The 16,623-nt window shown below is 34.8% G+C and overlaps 1 protein-coding gene and 1 long non-coding RNA gene across 2 annotated transcripts in view; both read left to right on the top strand.

The window, feature by feature from the left end:
* Zip71B (Zinc/iron regulated transporter-related protein 71B) overlaps nt 1–16,623 on the top strand; it is a 129,862-nt gene that overhangs the window by 103,738 nt on the left and 9,501 nt on the right. The gene's annotated exons all lie outside the window — the stretch shown is intronic.
* LOC142236602 (uncharacterized) lies at nt 10,279–11,961 on the top strand. Its single transcript, XR_012722108.1, has 4 exons — nt 10,279–10,546; nt 10,666–10,831; nt 10,896–11,001; nt 11,067–11,961. It is a non-coding gene; the product is annotated as an uncharacterized LOC142236602 (long non-coding RNA).

Below are 16,623 nucleotides of genomic sequence, written 5' to 3' on the forward strand. Positions count from 1 at the left end.
AGCCTTCTCACGCAGTAAGAGCTTGCAGGTGGCCAGAGGCATACCAACAGATTCTAGTTCCCCTGGAATATGTAAGGTAGTTCCTAGCCTTGCTAACACATCTGCTTCACAGTTCCCCGGTATGTTCCTATGACCAGGCACCCATATTAGGTGAATATTGTACTGCTCAGCCATCTCGTTGAGAGATTTGCGGCAGTCTATGGCCGTTTTTGAGTTAAGGAACACAGAGTCCAAGGATTTTATTGCAGGTTGACTGTCTGAGTATATATTAATGCCAATATTTGTTGGAACATTACTTCTCAGCCAATTCACCACCTCTCTTATTGCCAATATTTCAGCCTGAAAAACACTACAGTGATTAGGTAATCTTTTCGCTATTCGAATTTCCAGATCTTTAGAATATACTCCGAACCCCACTTGTCCATTCAATTTGGAGCCATCAGTATAGAAATCTATATATCTTTTATTCCCCGGGGTCTGTGTACACCACGCCTCACTGTTGGGAATTAGAGTTTCAAACTTTTTGTCGAAAAGTGGTTTTGCCAGGGTGTAATCTACTACGTTAGGCACATCTGGCATTACTTTGAGGACCGAACTATGACCGTACATTTTTTCCGACCACAGCGATAGCTCGCGCAACCGCACAGCCTTGCAGCTGACTGTTTGGCCAAAATGTCTAAAGGCAATAGATGTAGCATGACATTAAGGGAGTCTGTTCCTGTCTTACTAAATGCGCCTGAAATACATAAGCTCGCCATACGCTGAACTTTATCTAAACAAGTCGGTTTCTGAAGTGCCGGCCACCAGACTACAACACCATATAGCATTATAGGTCTAACCACTGCCGTGTATAGCCAATGCACAATTTTTGGTCTTAGTCCCCACTTTTTCCCTATTGCCTTTTTGCACGAGTACAAAGCTACCGTGGCTTTTCTCGCCCTCTCTTCAATATTAAGCCTAAAATTCAGCTTCCTGTCCAAAATAACGCCAAGGTATTTTGCACACTCACCAAAGGGAATTTCAGTACCCCCTAAGGAAATGGGCCTAACCGTGGGAGTTTTGCGATCTTTGCAGTACATGACTATTTCTGTCTTTGCTGGATTTACACCAAGACCATTATCTTTCGCCCATTTCTCAGTCATCCGGAGAGCTCTCTGTATAATATCTCTGATTGTGGATGGGAATTTTCCCCTGACTGCTAGCTCCACATCATCTGCGTATGCCACCACTTTTATCCTTTCTTTTTCTAGAGAAACCAGAAGGTTGTTTATAGCAACATTCCAAAGAAGAGGTGATAGAACTCCTCCTTGGGGAGTGCCTCTGTTCACATACCTTTGTATGTTTGCTTGCCCTAGTGTGGCTGAAATACGTCTCTTCATTAGAAGTTCGTCTAACAGCCTAAGAATACCTGGATCAACATTCAGAGTTGTCAGTCCATTTAATATCGAGCTCGGATAGATATTATTGAACGCCCCTTCGATGTCTAGAAACGCCACGATTGTGTATTCTTTGACAGATAGTGAGCTTTCAATAAAGCTGACCAGTTCATGCAATGCGGTCTCAGTAGACCTGCCCTTCGAGTATGCATGCTGTCGTTTCGAGAGCAAACCTGAATCCACGGTAGTTCTAAGATACATGTCTATCATCCTCTCCAGGGTCTTAAGTAGGAATGAGGATAAGCACTCGAGTGAGAGGCTTTTCCTGCTTTAGGTATGAAGACGACTTTTGTTTCCCTCCACTTTTCTGGAATATATGCTAAGTTTACACATTGTTTATATATCACCGTCAACCAGGGGATAATTCTTCCAGCCACTGCCTGTAACTCCGCCGGAGTAATTCCATCAGGTCCGGGGGATTTGAATGGTCCAAAGCTATTTAAAGCCCATTTTATTCTAGATTCCGACACAATTTCCTCGATAGGAAATGATCGCTGAGCCTCTGTTACACCGCCGGAACATGGTTCAACCGTCTGATTTCCAGGGAAGTGTGTGTCCAAAAGTATCTCCAACGTCTCCTCACTGGACGTTGTCCAATTTCCCTCCGATGTTTTAATGAAACCTGGAGCGGTGTTAGTGGATGCTAGTACCTTCCGTAGTCTGGAAGCCTCTGACGTATTCTCAATACTGCTACAGTAATCATCCCAAGAGTTTTGTTGAGACCTTCTCAGTTCTCGTTTATATTCTCTCAGATTCATCTTGTAAGTGTCCCAATCCTCCGGAGCTCTTGTGGACTTTGCTTTGTTAAAGAGCTTCCTGCAGGATTTCCTCATATTACTTAACTCCGTAGTCCACCATGGCGGCCGATTTTTTCCCCTTGGCTTTCCTCTAGGGCATGCAGCTTTCAGTGAAATGTTGAAGGCCTTAGTAATCCGCTCCACTGCGTGTTCGATATCTTGCACAGTGCCCATATTTGTCTCCGGCACTTCCGGTATCATCAAATTGAACGATTCCCTATACCTATTCCAATCAGCTTTCCTAACATTTGGCGGAAATATGGTCTTTGAAGTACGAACAGCCAATCTGAAACTGATGTAGCGATGATCTGAGAAGCTATGTTCCCTCAAAACTTGCCACTCAGATATCTTATCATTCAGTTCCGGAGAGGTCAACGTTACGTCCAAAACCTCTTGTCTGTTCCTGGTGACGAAGGTTCTACCAGGTTAGTACGCAAAATAAACTCTATTAGCGACTCTCCCCTTGCATTAGTATCACTACTTCCCCAAATACTATGATGTGCATTTGCATCGCATCCCATAATGAGTTTTGTCTTTGTTTTTAGTGACTCCTCAACTAAGGTCTTAACGGCACAGGGTGGCATATCCCTATCATGTCCCATGTAGACCGAAGATACCCAATATTTGCATGTGGATATCTCTAGACTGGCTACGACAGTGTCTGCATTGCTCAATGAAGGAAGCAGAAACACGTTTAGTTCGATTTTAGCAATTATACATGCTCGATTTATATCGTTACCGGTATTATGCAAAAGTTTGAAACCCGGAGTGCTTAATTCACAGATCTTGTTCTTATATATGTATGGTTCTTGAATAAGAACTATATCTATGTCTCCTTTCATCAGGAGAACTTTTAAGGCAGCACAAGCGGCCTTACAATGGTGAAGATTTATCTGGAGGAACCGTAGAACCATCCAAATTTTCAACCACCGTCACATCAGCCGCTTCAATTGAGTCATCAAGGGCTTCCTCTTCACAGATCTCGGTGACTCTCGCAACAATCCGCGGTTCAGCTTTGGTGAGGCTTGAGCCTGTAGAAACTTCCCGCATATGATTTTCGCCATAGTCTGTAGGTTTTATGTCTCCTTCGGCTTCGCTAGGAGATTTTTTCACTGCTGACTCTACCGGAGGCTTGTCCATTTCGGTATCCTTTGGCTGATCGCTTTTGTATACCTTCATATGGATATCATGAAAGCCATAACTTACTCGTCCTTGGGTCTGGGCTAGATGTGGCAGCGACTCTATGTTTAATATAAACACCGCATGTCGTCTTGGTCCATCCACCTCATCCAAACGACCAACCCTCCAATCGGGGGTTGGAATATCTGGGTTACATTCTTTTAGTCTCTCTAGTATTGACTCAGGATCAGGAGGGTTTGCCGGTATCCATGCATGTGCTCTAGGTTTAGCCGGTATGTCTTTTTTATCGACTAACTCCAAAGCGGCTCCTTCCCAAACTTCACCAATTAGCATCAATGCAGCTTTAAAGCAATCCATAGACCTCTGGTCTGCAAAAGCTATTAACTTATATCGTCCTTGATACCATCCAGCATCTTGCCGTCGAGGACTTGGTCCGGGAAACTTTTTTCGCACCTCTGAGTAGACACCAGACATCGCGTTCTCAATTTCCCCCCATTTTTGCCTTGGAATCATACCGTCCAATGCTCCTTTATTAATAATAGCCATCACAAGGCTGTCTTTTGCAACTGAAGCAAACGATCTTTGATCCCGTTTGGAGGATGGTAGCTCATCCGGTGATCGTTCCCTTTTTCCAGCTTCAAGAATTCCTTGAGCCCATTTTAAGGAATCGCTTTGCTTAGCCGACAACGTGCTTGGGTCGACTGATCCTAATTTCTTTAGGATAAACAAAGCATTTCTTCGTTCCTTGAATCTCTTTCGAGAGGGATTGCCTCCTTTTGATGTCGTCACCTTAGAAAAGGTTCGACTTGCCAAAGTGTCACCGCCAGTCGACCCGTCTACAGGTCGATTAATTGGGCCTGACTCTTGGTCGCTGCCCAAATTTATAACTTCAGTCGTTACCCGTCCACTGGGCCCTGAAGTTAGCAACCCAGTGGATGACTTTGAATTTCGCTGCATGGTGGTTTATTATTTCCACCGCACATGAAATTCGTAATAAGTACTTATTACGATGAAATACTCCGCTATTAGAAAACACGTCCGTTCAGTTCGACGGTTGAATAAGATAACTAACACCATGTTCCAAATTTCAACCGGATCGGATGAATTTTGCTCCTCCAAGAGGCTCCGGAGATCAAATCTGGGAAACGGTTTATATGGGAGCTATATATAATTATGGACCGATATGGACCAATTTTTGCATGGTTGTTACAGACCATATACTAACACCACGTACCAAATTTCAACCGAATCGGATGAATTTTGATCCTCCAAGAGGTTCCGGAGGTCAAATCTGGGGATCGATTTATATGGGGTCTATATATAATTATGGACCGATATGGACCACTTCTTGCGTGTTTGTTAGAGACCACATACTAACATCACGTTCCAAATTTCAACCGGATCGGATGAATGTTGCTCCTCCAAGAGGCTCCGGAGGACAAATCTGGTGATCGGTTTATATGGGGGCTATAATAATTATGGACCGATATGGACCAATTCGTGCATGGTTGTTAGAGACCATATACTTATACCACGTACCAAATTTCAACGGGATCGGATGAATTTTGCTCCTGCAAGAGGCTCCGGAGGTCAAATCTGGGGATTTTTAGTTTATAGTTTTTATTGGATTAAAATAAATAAAAATCCTTCCTTATACTTTTAAAGCGAAAGGAATAACCTTTTAGTTACTTATGATTACTGTAACATTGAATTACTTGCATCCCAGTTTTTATACCCTGCGCCACACTGTGGAACAGGGTATTAAAGTTAGTGCATATGTTTGCAACACTCAGAAGGAGACGAGATAGACACATGCTCAGGGTGGGTCCCTGAGTCGATCTAGCCATGTCCGTCTGTCCGTCCGTCTGTCTGTGAACACATTTTTGTGATCAAAGTCTAGGTCACAGTTTTAAAATCGTCTTCAAACTTGGCACAAATTTCGATTTTGGGTCAGAATAGAACCGTATTGATTTTGGAAGAAATTGGACCCAGAATCCAGAGTTTTACCCTAATTTGCTTGAAATTTTGCACAAGGAGAACAATTAGTACTATAGTCAAGTGTGCTAAATCTGATTGAAATCGGTTATGATTTAGATATAGCTCCCACATATATCTTTCGCCCGATATGGACTTATATGGCCCCAGAAGCCATTTTTACCCCAATTTGGTTGAAATTTTGCACTAGGAGTACAATTAGTTGTGTAGTCAAGTGTGCTAAATTTGATTGAAATCGGTTCAGATTTAGATATAGCTCCCATATATATATATATATAAAGGGTGATTCTTTTGAGGTTAGGATTTTCATGCATTAGTATTTGACAGATCACGTGGGATTTCAGACATGGTGTCAAAGAGAAAGATGCTCAGTATGCTTTGACATTTCATCATGAATAGACTTACGATCTGCCACAACGTCGAATTTTCAGTGAATGGGCCCTAGAAAAGTTGGCAGAAAATCCGCTTTTTTATCGACAAATTTTGTTCAGCGATGAGGCTCATTTCTGGTTGAATGGCTACGTAAATAAGCAAAATTGCCGCATTTGGAGTGAAGAGCAACCAGAAGCCGTTCAAGAACTGCCCATGCATCCCGAAAAATGCACTGTTTGGTGTGGTTTGTACGCTGGTGGAATCATTGGACCGTATTTTTTCAAAGATGCTGTTGGACGCAACGTTACGGTGAATGGCGATCGCTATCGTTCGATGCTAACAAACTTTTTGTTGCCAAAAATGGAAGAACTGAACTTGGTTGACATGTGGTTTCAACAAGATGGCGCTACATGCCACACAGCTCGCGATTCTATGGCCATTTTGAGGGAAAACTTCGGAGAACAATTCATCTCAAGAAATGGACCGGTAAGTTGGCCACCAAGATCATGCGATTTGACGCCTTTAGACTATTTTTTGTGGGGCTACGTCAAGTCTAAAGTCTACAGAAATAAGCCAGCAACTATTCCAGCTTTGGAATATATATATATATATATATATATATATATATATATATATATATATATATATATATATATATATATATATATATATATATATATATATATATATATATATATATATATATATATATATATATATATATATATATATATATATATATATATATATATATATATATATATATATATATATATATATATATATATGTATATGTATATATATATATATATATATATATATATATATATATATATATATATATATATATATATATATATATATATATATATATATATATATATATATATATATATATATATATATATATATATATCTTTCGTCCGATTTTCCGTCATATTACCACAGAGGTCAAAGTTGTAGTCCAATTTACGTGAAATTTTGCACAGGGATTAGAATTAAAATACTAAGTATGCACGTCAAATTTGAAATCGGTTCAGATTTTGATATAGCCTCCATATATATGTTTTCCGATTTGGGCAAAAAATAAAAATAAAATCGCCAATGCTTGTAGAAGTGACTCAAATTTTCTCTTATTTCTAATACATATCTATCGTCCCATAAATCATAAATACACTTTTGTGAAGTTGCCTCAAAATTGGTTCAGATTTAAATGTTTCCCATATTTTTTTTACTAACATTGTGTTCCAACCCGACTTAAATTTAAAGTCTTTAAATGTTGTAGAACTCTGACAAATTTTGTCCGGATCTGGTCAGATTTAAATATATATGTGTATGGGAACATAAACCTTTATAGTGGAGGTGCAGGGTATAATATAGTCAGCCCCGCCCGACTTTAGACTTTCCTTACTTGTTTTTGTATGAATTGATGAATGAATCATGAATGAGTTTTTGCATTAAAATTAAAAAATCATTAATAGATTAAAAATATTATATATTTTATATTTTTGTAAATAAAAACATCTATATTCCCTACAAAAATCAAATTGATTCCTTTATTGCCAAAAATGCGCACTGTATCTTTTAAGATACAACATATTTTTTTTAATAAATGTAGTATGCAGATGTTCGTTTTTTACCAATTACGGTTGAACCCACCCCATTATTTTCTTCTATTGAACCAACCTGAATGTTCCAAAAACATTAGCAGACTACTTAAGTTCACATTTTCCAGGTCCACTATGCAGTTAAAGTCTCGATGCACATGTACAACTAATTGAAATGTAAGTTGACAATTGTTTATAGGCGCTAATTAGACTATATACCGAAATATTTATAAGCAATATGTAAATTCTCAATACAAACGTGTATTGCACAGCAATGATGTGAATAAGATCTGATCATCTGTATTACAAATAAAAAATATGTGGCGTCACAATGACACATTACACGGAAGCACTGATGACACCTAGTGGCAGCTCGGTATATATACCGTTAAGTATATGGTGCGCAATTGAAATAAGGGCATTGTCAGAATGCACTAAATTTCCCGTATTCTGGAGGACGCAACAATTTGGAGATTTAATGGCAAGAACAATTGCCAATTCTTCTTCAGTAAATCAAAGCGTTTGTCAGTCAATTGTTCATTGTTTTTGAATGAATAAAAATGCCAATAAATGAACATACACAATGCGGCAACCACAAAAAGCTATAAATTTTCTACATGCGGTCGGTAAATAAACAATGCGTGAATTAAAAATATTTGCACGTAAGAAGAGTGTTTTTTACGTTAACGTTAGCTTGACACGTGATCCATCTCCATCGGTGGAAGCACAAAAAAATGTACATATGTACAGCATATTGCGTAAAATTCTACATTGTGACATTTATTCAGAGTTGTACCGAAATCGAAAAATTAATTACGAATATTCGCCTGTATTGTAGAGCAATCTTGAAATATGTTTTGTCTGTGTTGTGGTTTCTTTTCTTTCAAAATATTTACACTTTATTCGCCTTTTGTTCCAATAACACACTCTTTAATTTCTATTGTAAAAACAATGCAATTGTAAAAACAGTGCAGTGCAGCGAGGGTATCGCATTCTTTTGTGGAAATTGTGCCATTTAGTAAGGTTAAGGCCATGTTTAGTACCGCCAACAAACATGAGTGCTGGAAATTGCCCCAAAAAACAGGGTTGCGTATGTTATTAACAATAAGGCTGTTTTCTTTTAGCACTAGATGCAACATTTGTATGGGCTATCCAGAACATCGTTGCATTGGTGTTCTATCCACAACATCTCATCAGTGCAAGCAGAGAGAATAAAAACACAAGAGAACGAAACTATGAAGCGAAACTGCGTCAGTATGCATTAGCTTAGCTAGACAATTTTCCTAGCTAAAACTTAATAGACTGAACTTATAGGTTCAATTAATGTTTTATTTTATAAAAATGGGTAAAAAATCAGACATCAACATAACTGGACAATTAATTTTTAATAAAGCAACTAATAGTAGTTCCACACTTTTTCCCAGTAAAAAAAATTGGGAGTTGTGCTAAAGGCACAACTTTAAAAGCACTTCCAAAACTGTCCTCACAAAGAAGTTAATTATTTTAACTACACAGGAAGTTTTTTTAATTAAATTTTTTATTGCTTGTTTTTTTTTTCATATTTAATGGGTAATTTTTTGTTTTTTTTTCAAATAGGTTAAAAAAATTAATAAAATTGTACAAATTAACTTGAGTTATTTTGTTTATTATTCGATCTTTTTTGTTTAAATAATATTCACATTTTGTCGGAAGAATGCTAGAAAAATCGATCATTTTTGAAAATATTCCAGGGCGAAAGTTTGCATTGGAATGCATTAAAAATTATAAAAATTATTTATTCGGGAAAATATCACAAAATTTTGTAATTCACATTCAAAACACTGAATTCGGATCACACCTTAAGAAGTGATGCAAATTCAGTGCAACGGCCGTTGAAATGGTAGACATCCGTCCTATGACAGTTCATATTACAGTCATCGCATCTTCGCCAATTTTGCACCACTCCGAGACCCAAAAAGAACTTTTCACTAGTTTTTTGGCGACGCTTTTTTGCAGCATTATTAATATATGCATTTATGAAAGAATAGTTCTAATGCCAATTACTATTTATTTAATTAAACTGACTAAAAATCAGACTAAATAGTTAACATAAAGTAAACATAAATTTAGGAACTTAAATCATAAGTTTTATTTCATATATATCAGACTTCAAGCATTCACTTATAATAAAGAAACTAACTTACAATTTAGAAGACAATGTTAAGAAATAAAACTTCATATTGCCACCGGCAACTGTTACCACAACCCAAGTAAATCGATTATGCATGAAAGTCTTTAGCAAAACTTAGTGTATTTACTTCTTTAATTTTATATAAAAACAATGGAAAATCGTAAATATGTTTTCAAATTCTGGGGGGCCTAAAATTTTTCTGGGGGGTCTAAGCCCCCTCCCCAGAGGCCTTCAGTAGGTGACAGTCATGAGGAAAATATCACGCAGTTTTTGTCGGCACTTCTCTCAAATATCATACAGTTTGCGTCGGCGTCACCAAGTTCAGTTCTCTGCCGACTTTACAAAACGTAAATAAAATAGAATTTAAAAACTTTGTAATAGTAATTAAAAACTTTGTAGTAACAAGTGTTCTTTTTTATAAATGTTTTCATTCCATTAAATTTTTTTGGCAGACAATTTGAAATTATAACTGCCGATGCCTTTATAAACAATTTATCAAAACAGCGCTTCGACCGCAACGTCGGTAATACCGAAGCTGCAGGCATTGTGACATTTTTTTGTTTTTATCAAAACAGCGCTTCGACCGCAACGTCGGTAATACCGAAGCTGCAGGCATTGTGCGACATCTATACGGTTGACATTTGTTTGTTTTTGTAGAAGAGAAATTTTCGTCCTTTTGTGTTTTTATTCTCAAGCAGAGAGAATAAAAACACAAACAAAGATCCCATTGGTAAAAAACGTCATTACAAAATCGATTACATCCTACCGATTTTATCGATACAACTACTCCACATTTCTGATCAATTTTCCGTATTACTTTTACGTTGACGTGTCATAGGCAGTCAAGTACTTCCCAATCTGCGTCACAAAGTAAACGAAAACATAATGATATCCCATTACAACGTCATTGCCGATGCATAAGGGTTATGGATGCCGAGTATTGAATATTGTGTTTTACTCAGTAATAGGAACGATCTAAATAAACACAGGATGAGCGTTTTTCAAATGCAACAACTTTTCAATTTGAGGGTAAATATAATTTTCAACATAAATTCAACTTGACTTGAAATAGCTCACCTTCAATACATCTTCAAATTATTTGCGAACTATTTCCAATTTGCCAAACTGTTGACGAAATCATTGAAAAGGTGTTGAAGATAATATGAGAAAACTTTGACAAAACACTACCCTAAAATGCAACGAAAAAACCATGTGGTTTTCAATACTTATTTGTGCAACGAAGTTCGTGGTCAATTGCAAGAAATAAAAAAAAGGAAAATTTTAGACAAATAACCAAATAGTTTATAAAAATAGGTAAGTGAAAATAAAAAATGAAATAAAACTTTAAGGAAGTCACTAAATGTATATCTCTTTGCAGAAAACAAAAATTATGGATTCTACGTTCTTGAAAACATTAAAAAGCTGACCGATGAAAAAATGGTGGACAATTAACTGGAACTGCTTCAAATAGTTTATAATAATTGGTACGTCAATATGAAAAATTAAATCAACACTTTAGAGAAGTCACTAAATTTAAATCTCTTTGCAGAAAAGAGATTTAAATTAAGAAGCTGACCAAACATTAAGAAGCTGACCAATGAAAAATGAGTGGCTTATCGACAAGAAAAAGTTTCCAGAAACATTACAAGTGCAACCAATTAAAATTGTTAAAAACAACAAATTGTTGAAATCAACAACTTCTGGATGATGCTATTATCAGTTTAAAATGGATATTTTGTGAATTCCTTCTCCTGGAAAGCAATTCTAACACGCGGTCCAGTACGTTCCTAATTTCAAATTGCCCGCATGTTAATAAATTTTAATGACACCAAAAGGAAGGAAATCCAATTATCAATGTAAAAGTGTTTACTAATAATGTTTAAGATATTTAAAGTTTTGTTCAAAGACCATAGAAAAAGAAGACATGAATTGGGCTTTGATAGTGTTAGTGCTAAGAACCAGAGATTAGCCCCATACTTGTAGGAAAAGCGCTTCGAACTTACTGGTTTGATACAGACAATTTTTATTTTGCTATTTTCTCACAAGTTCCTGCCAATTTCTGTGTCGTTTGCACTAAATTATTAATTAAATGTTTCATGAAGTGTTTTTGTTCTTTTAAAAGTTAAAAAAATTGCTAAAATAAGAGAATTAGGTTTTGTTACGAAAGCAAAATGAAAAGAGAAACCGAAAAAAAGTTGCAACTTCTCAACGAACATGTATGGGGCTAATCTCTGGTTCTTGAGAAAAAAGAATAACAACATGCCCAATTCATGTCTTCTTCTTTAATTGTCTTTGGTTTTGTTGTTTGTTTTTGTTCTTATTTGTTGATATGTTTAATAAGATTATTATTTATCAATTGGTATTGTAGTGTACTATGTAGTGTAGTGTATTATTATATATTTTATTTTGATGAATATGAATAAATTATACAAAATTCATAGAATTTTGGCTTTGACTTTCAATTTGAAGTGGGGATATCATTCATACAAATTTAGGTTGAAAAGTATTTGCAACGATATTAATTTTGAATTTGACTCGCATCGAAAATTGTTTGACAAATTATTGAGTAGCGATGCATTTCAATTTGAGGATAACACTTGAGATATTATTGCTAATGTGTTGAATTTCAGTGTTGAGGGTAATGTCTGTTTTTTGTTGAGAACGCGATTTTCTCAACTTGAATCTTACCCTAATCCTTTGAAAAAATGTTTGAAAAATTGTTGAAATTTAGCATTTTTCAAACGTTTGTGTTTATTGGGATCCCAATAAACACAGGATGAGCGTTTTTCAAATGCAACAACTTTTCAGTTTGAGGGTAACTATAATTATCAACATAAATTCAACTTGACTTGAAACAGCTCATATTCAATACATCTTCAAATTGTTTGCGAATTACTTCCAATTTGCCAAAATGTTGACGAAATCTTTGAAAAGGGGTTGAAGATAATATGAGAAAACTTTGACAAAACACTACCCTAAAATGCAACGAAAAAACCATGTGGTTTTCAATACTTGTTTGTGCAACGAAGTTCGTGGTCAATTGAAAGAAATAAAAAACATTTTAGACAAAAAACTGAATTTACTCCAAATAGTTTCTAATAATACGTAAGTGAAAATAAAAAAAAATGATATGAAACTTTAAGGAAGACACTAAATTATATCTCTTTGCCGAAAACTAAAATTATGGATTCTACGTTCTTTAAAACATTAAAAAGCTGACCGATGAAAAAATGTTGGACAAGTAACTGGAACTGCTTCAAATAGTTTATAATAATTGGTAAGTCAATATGAAAAATTAAATCAACACTTTAGAGAAGTCACTAAATTTAAATCTCATTGCAGAAAACTAAAATATTTGGATGCTGCATTCTTGGAAATATTAAGAGGTTGACCAATGAAAAATGATGGTGGCTTATCGAAAAGAAAAAGTTTCCATAAATCAAAGTACAATGAATTAAAGTACAATGAATTAAACTTGGTATTTATGCTTTTCCATATCAACTACTGGGTGATAATTCGCATCACGCCTATAGTTTAATTTACATCGCATCATCGGTTTAATTTGATATTTTGTGAATTGAAATTGCTGGAAATTTATTCTAACTCTCTAGTCATCAAGTTCCTTGCTAATTTCCCGAATTTTAATGCGTTTTACAAGAATTTTGTGACACCAACGTTCTTGAGGAATTTTGTGGGCTTCAATACATTTTGTGCCACGAAGTACGTGGTCAGTTATTTTTATTGACATAAAACTGAAATTAATCCAAAACGGTAATTATAATTGGTAAGTCAAAATAAAAAGTGAAATGAAAACTTAATGAAAATCACAAAACTCGATTGTTTTGCAGAAAACTAAAATCATTGGATGTTATATTCTTGGAAGATGTTGACCGGTGAAAAAATGATGAAGGAAACAACAAAGAAAAGATTCCAGAAAACTTGCAAAGTGCAACCAATTAAAACAAAGTGCAACAGTTCCTAAATCAAGAACTTCTGGATGAAAATGTGCATTACATCAATTTACATTCCGTCATCAGTTTGATATTTTGTGAATTCCTCTTGATGGAATCTATTCTAACACGCAGGCCAGCAAGTTCCTCGATAGAAATTATTTGAAATTGTCAGCATATTAATTAATAATTAATTAATAGTTATGTGACACCAACATTATGGGGGAAATTATACATGAAAAATGTTTAAGTTATTTAAAGTTGTATTGATAGTTTTAGTTATTAATACCTTTAATAAGATAATTATGTTTTGATTGGTATTATAACATATTATTATTTTTATATATTGTTAATGTTATTTTTAATATTATTATATTTTTAACGAAAAAAATTAATAAAATGTACAAAATCACTAGAAATTTAGTGTTGACTTTCAGTAAGAACTGGGATTGACTTTCATGCAAATTGTGGTTAGAAAATATTCGCAGCAATATTAGTTTTTAATTTGTCTCACATTGAAAACTGTTTGAGAAATTATTGAGTAGCAATGCATTTCAATTTGAGGATTACAATTGAGAGATTATTGCTATTGTGTTGAATTTTACTGTTGAGGGTAATGTCTGTTTTTTGTTGAGAACGCGATTTTCTCAACAATTTCTCAACTTGAATATTACCCTAATCCTTTGAAAAAATGTTTGAAAAATTATTGCATTTTAGTATTTTTCAAACGTTTGTGTTTATTGGGATGGAGCAAAACAGTTTTACTTTGTATTTGTAACAGTAATCTAGAGCTAAAAAACCCCCATTTACCGCCCGATTCGCTGGTAAACTATAAAAGGATTATGATATTTTATAGTTTCTCCTAAAAATATGCCACAAATACTTTTTGAAATAACTACTTTCCATTGGTTTTTTATATTACATCAATATATATTTGGTAATAAGATTTAGAAACAACATTTAAGAATAAAGGTTGAATTAAGGTGGAATTACATACCATGCGGTCATGCGTGCGTACGTTATATGCTATTGTCAAAAAAAGTTAAAATGTTGGAACTACAATTGTTTGAGTTACACGGCAAAAGTAACGTATGCATATGACGCATAAAGTTGACGAACTTTTAACTTTTCAATGCGTCGGGTGCGTTGACAACATTAAACAACATGTAAACAAATCAAGAAACGAAAAACAATCGAAAATATGGACGAGAAATTATTGATTGAAGTTAAAATACATAAAGTCATATACTTTAAAAAGTTCGTGGAATACAAAAACACTACAAAATGCGCAGAGGCAAGGAATGTAATCATCAAATTCATAGGCTATTTTGTAATACTACTGTAAAATTAATATCTATATACTTATTTATGACATTTTTGTTTTTTTACGCAATCTTTCTGAAAATGGGGACCCTTAAAATTTTTGAAAGACTTCCGATGTCCGCTTACAGGACTTCACCCTACAGTCGTCCGTCTTGACAGCATCTGAAATAAAAGATTAAATTACTCAATAAGTATAAAAACTGTAAGTAATATAACAAATATTAGCAAAGATAGCACTATCCAATGCTTTAAATTCCTTAAAAGGTCTTTCATCAATATCCAATAGTCAACTTTTTCATTCGTCAAAATCGCCTAATCGACTTTCAACGCCATAAAAATTTCTAGTCTATTCAGTCCATTGTGATACCATAGTGGTGAACTTCTCTCTTATCACTGAGTGCTGCCCTACTCTATGTTAAGCTCAATGACAAGGGATCTCCTTTTTATAGACGAGTCCGAACGGCGTTCCACATTGCAGTGAAACCACTTAGAGAAGCTTTGAAATACTCAGAAATGTCACCAGCAATACTGAGGTGAAATAATCCACCGCTCAAAAACTTGTTCGTGATTGGTGGAAACTGGGTTTGAACCCACGACCCTGTGTATGCAAGCCGCGCATGCTAACCGTTGCATCACGGTGGCGCCCTAACCTAACTTAACCAAAAATTAAGGCGTGCCATTTTTTTTTTTTCAATAAAGAAAACACCATAAGAGCCAGGGCACAATTAATAGACTGACGCACATAAGTATTGGACTAATTTTTTGTTTTATTTGTACCTATATTCCCCATTCTTCCATCAAAACTGTACCAAATTTCATCAGAATCGGTTAGTAATAGTGGCCTGAATACTGCTTAAAATCAATATTTCTGGTAGGCACATTTTTTCGCAGATACCCTGCCACACAAAATCCACTATCAATTTCAATCATTTTCTTAACGGACTTTATTTTTAATTTGTTTAAAAAGTGAATTATCTGAGATAAATTTTTAATGGGTTGTTTTCAGTTCCAATAAACTTTTTAATTTTAAAATTTTGGTTCTGACTTATTACTACCGAAGAAAGCGACACGTACGATTTTGTGGTTCATAGAGCTTTAGTGTATAAAAATATCATGGTTCGCTTAATTTAAAAAAAAATAAATAAGGTGTAAATTATGATCTCCGTGCACACAAAGAAAAATTCATAAAAATTGAGCCAACGTAAATTTTTCATTGATATAATATAACATTTTCATTAATACAATGAAACTGTTCGTTAATAGTACGAAACGTTACGTGTAAATTACGATCTCTGTGCACACAAAGAAAAATTCATTTAAATTGAGCCAACGAAATTTTTTCATTGATATAACATAACATTTTCATTAATACAATGAAACTGTTCGTTAATAGTACGAAACGTTATTTTTTAGTTATTGTTAATTGTTAATTTAAATCAGGCCTTCAATTGTTTAACATTTATTTATTTATTTCCAATATAATTTATAAATACATTGAAAATTTTAAAATGTTTAACAATTTGTTATTGAAACGCAAATATATTACTTAGTTTACATTAAATATCGAATGTATTGGACTAATTTTTTGTTTTATTTGTACCTATATTCCCCCATTCTTCCATCAAAACTGTACCAAATTTCATCACAATCGGTTAGTAATATTGGCTGAATACTGCTTAAAATCAATATTTCTGGTAGGCACATTTTTTCGCAGATACCCTGACACACAAAATCCACTATCAATTTCAACCATTTTCTTAGCGGACTTTATTTTTAATTTGTTTAAAAAGTGAATTATCTGAGATAAATTTTTAATGGGTTGTTTTCAGATCC

The sequence above is a fragment of the Haematobia irritans genome, chromosome 4 (genome assembly GCF_050003625.1).
Source record: "Haematobia irritans isolate KBUSLIRL chromosome 4, ASM5000362v1, whole genome shotgun sequence".
Classification (NCBI taxonomy): Eukaryota; Metazoa; Arthropoda; class Insecta; order Diptera; family Muscidae; genus Haematobia; species Haematobia irritans.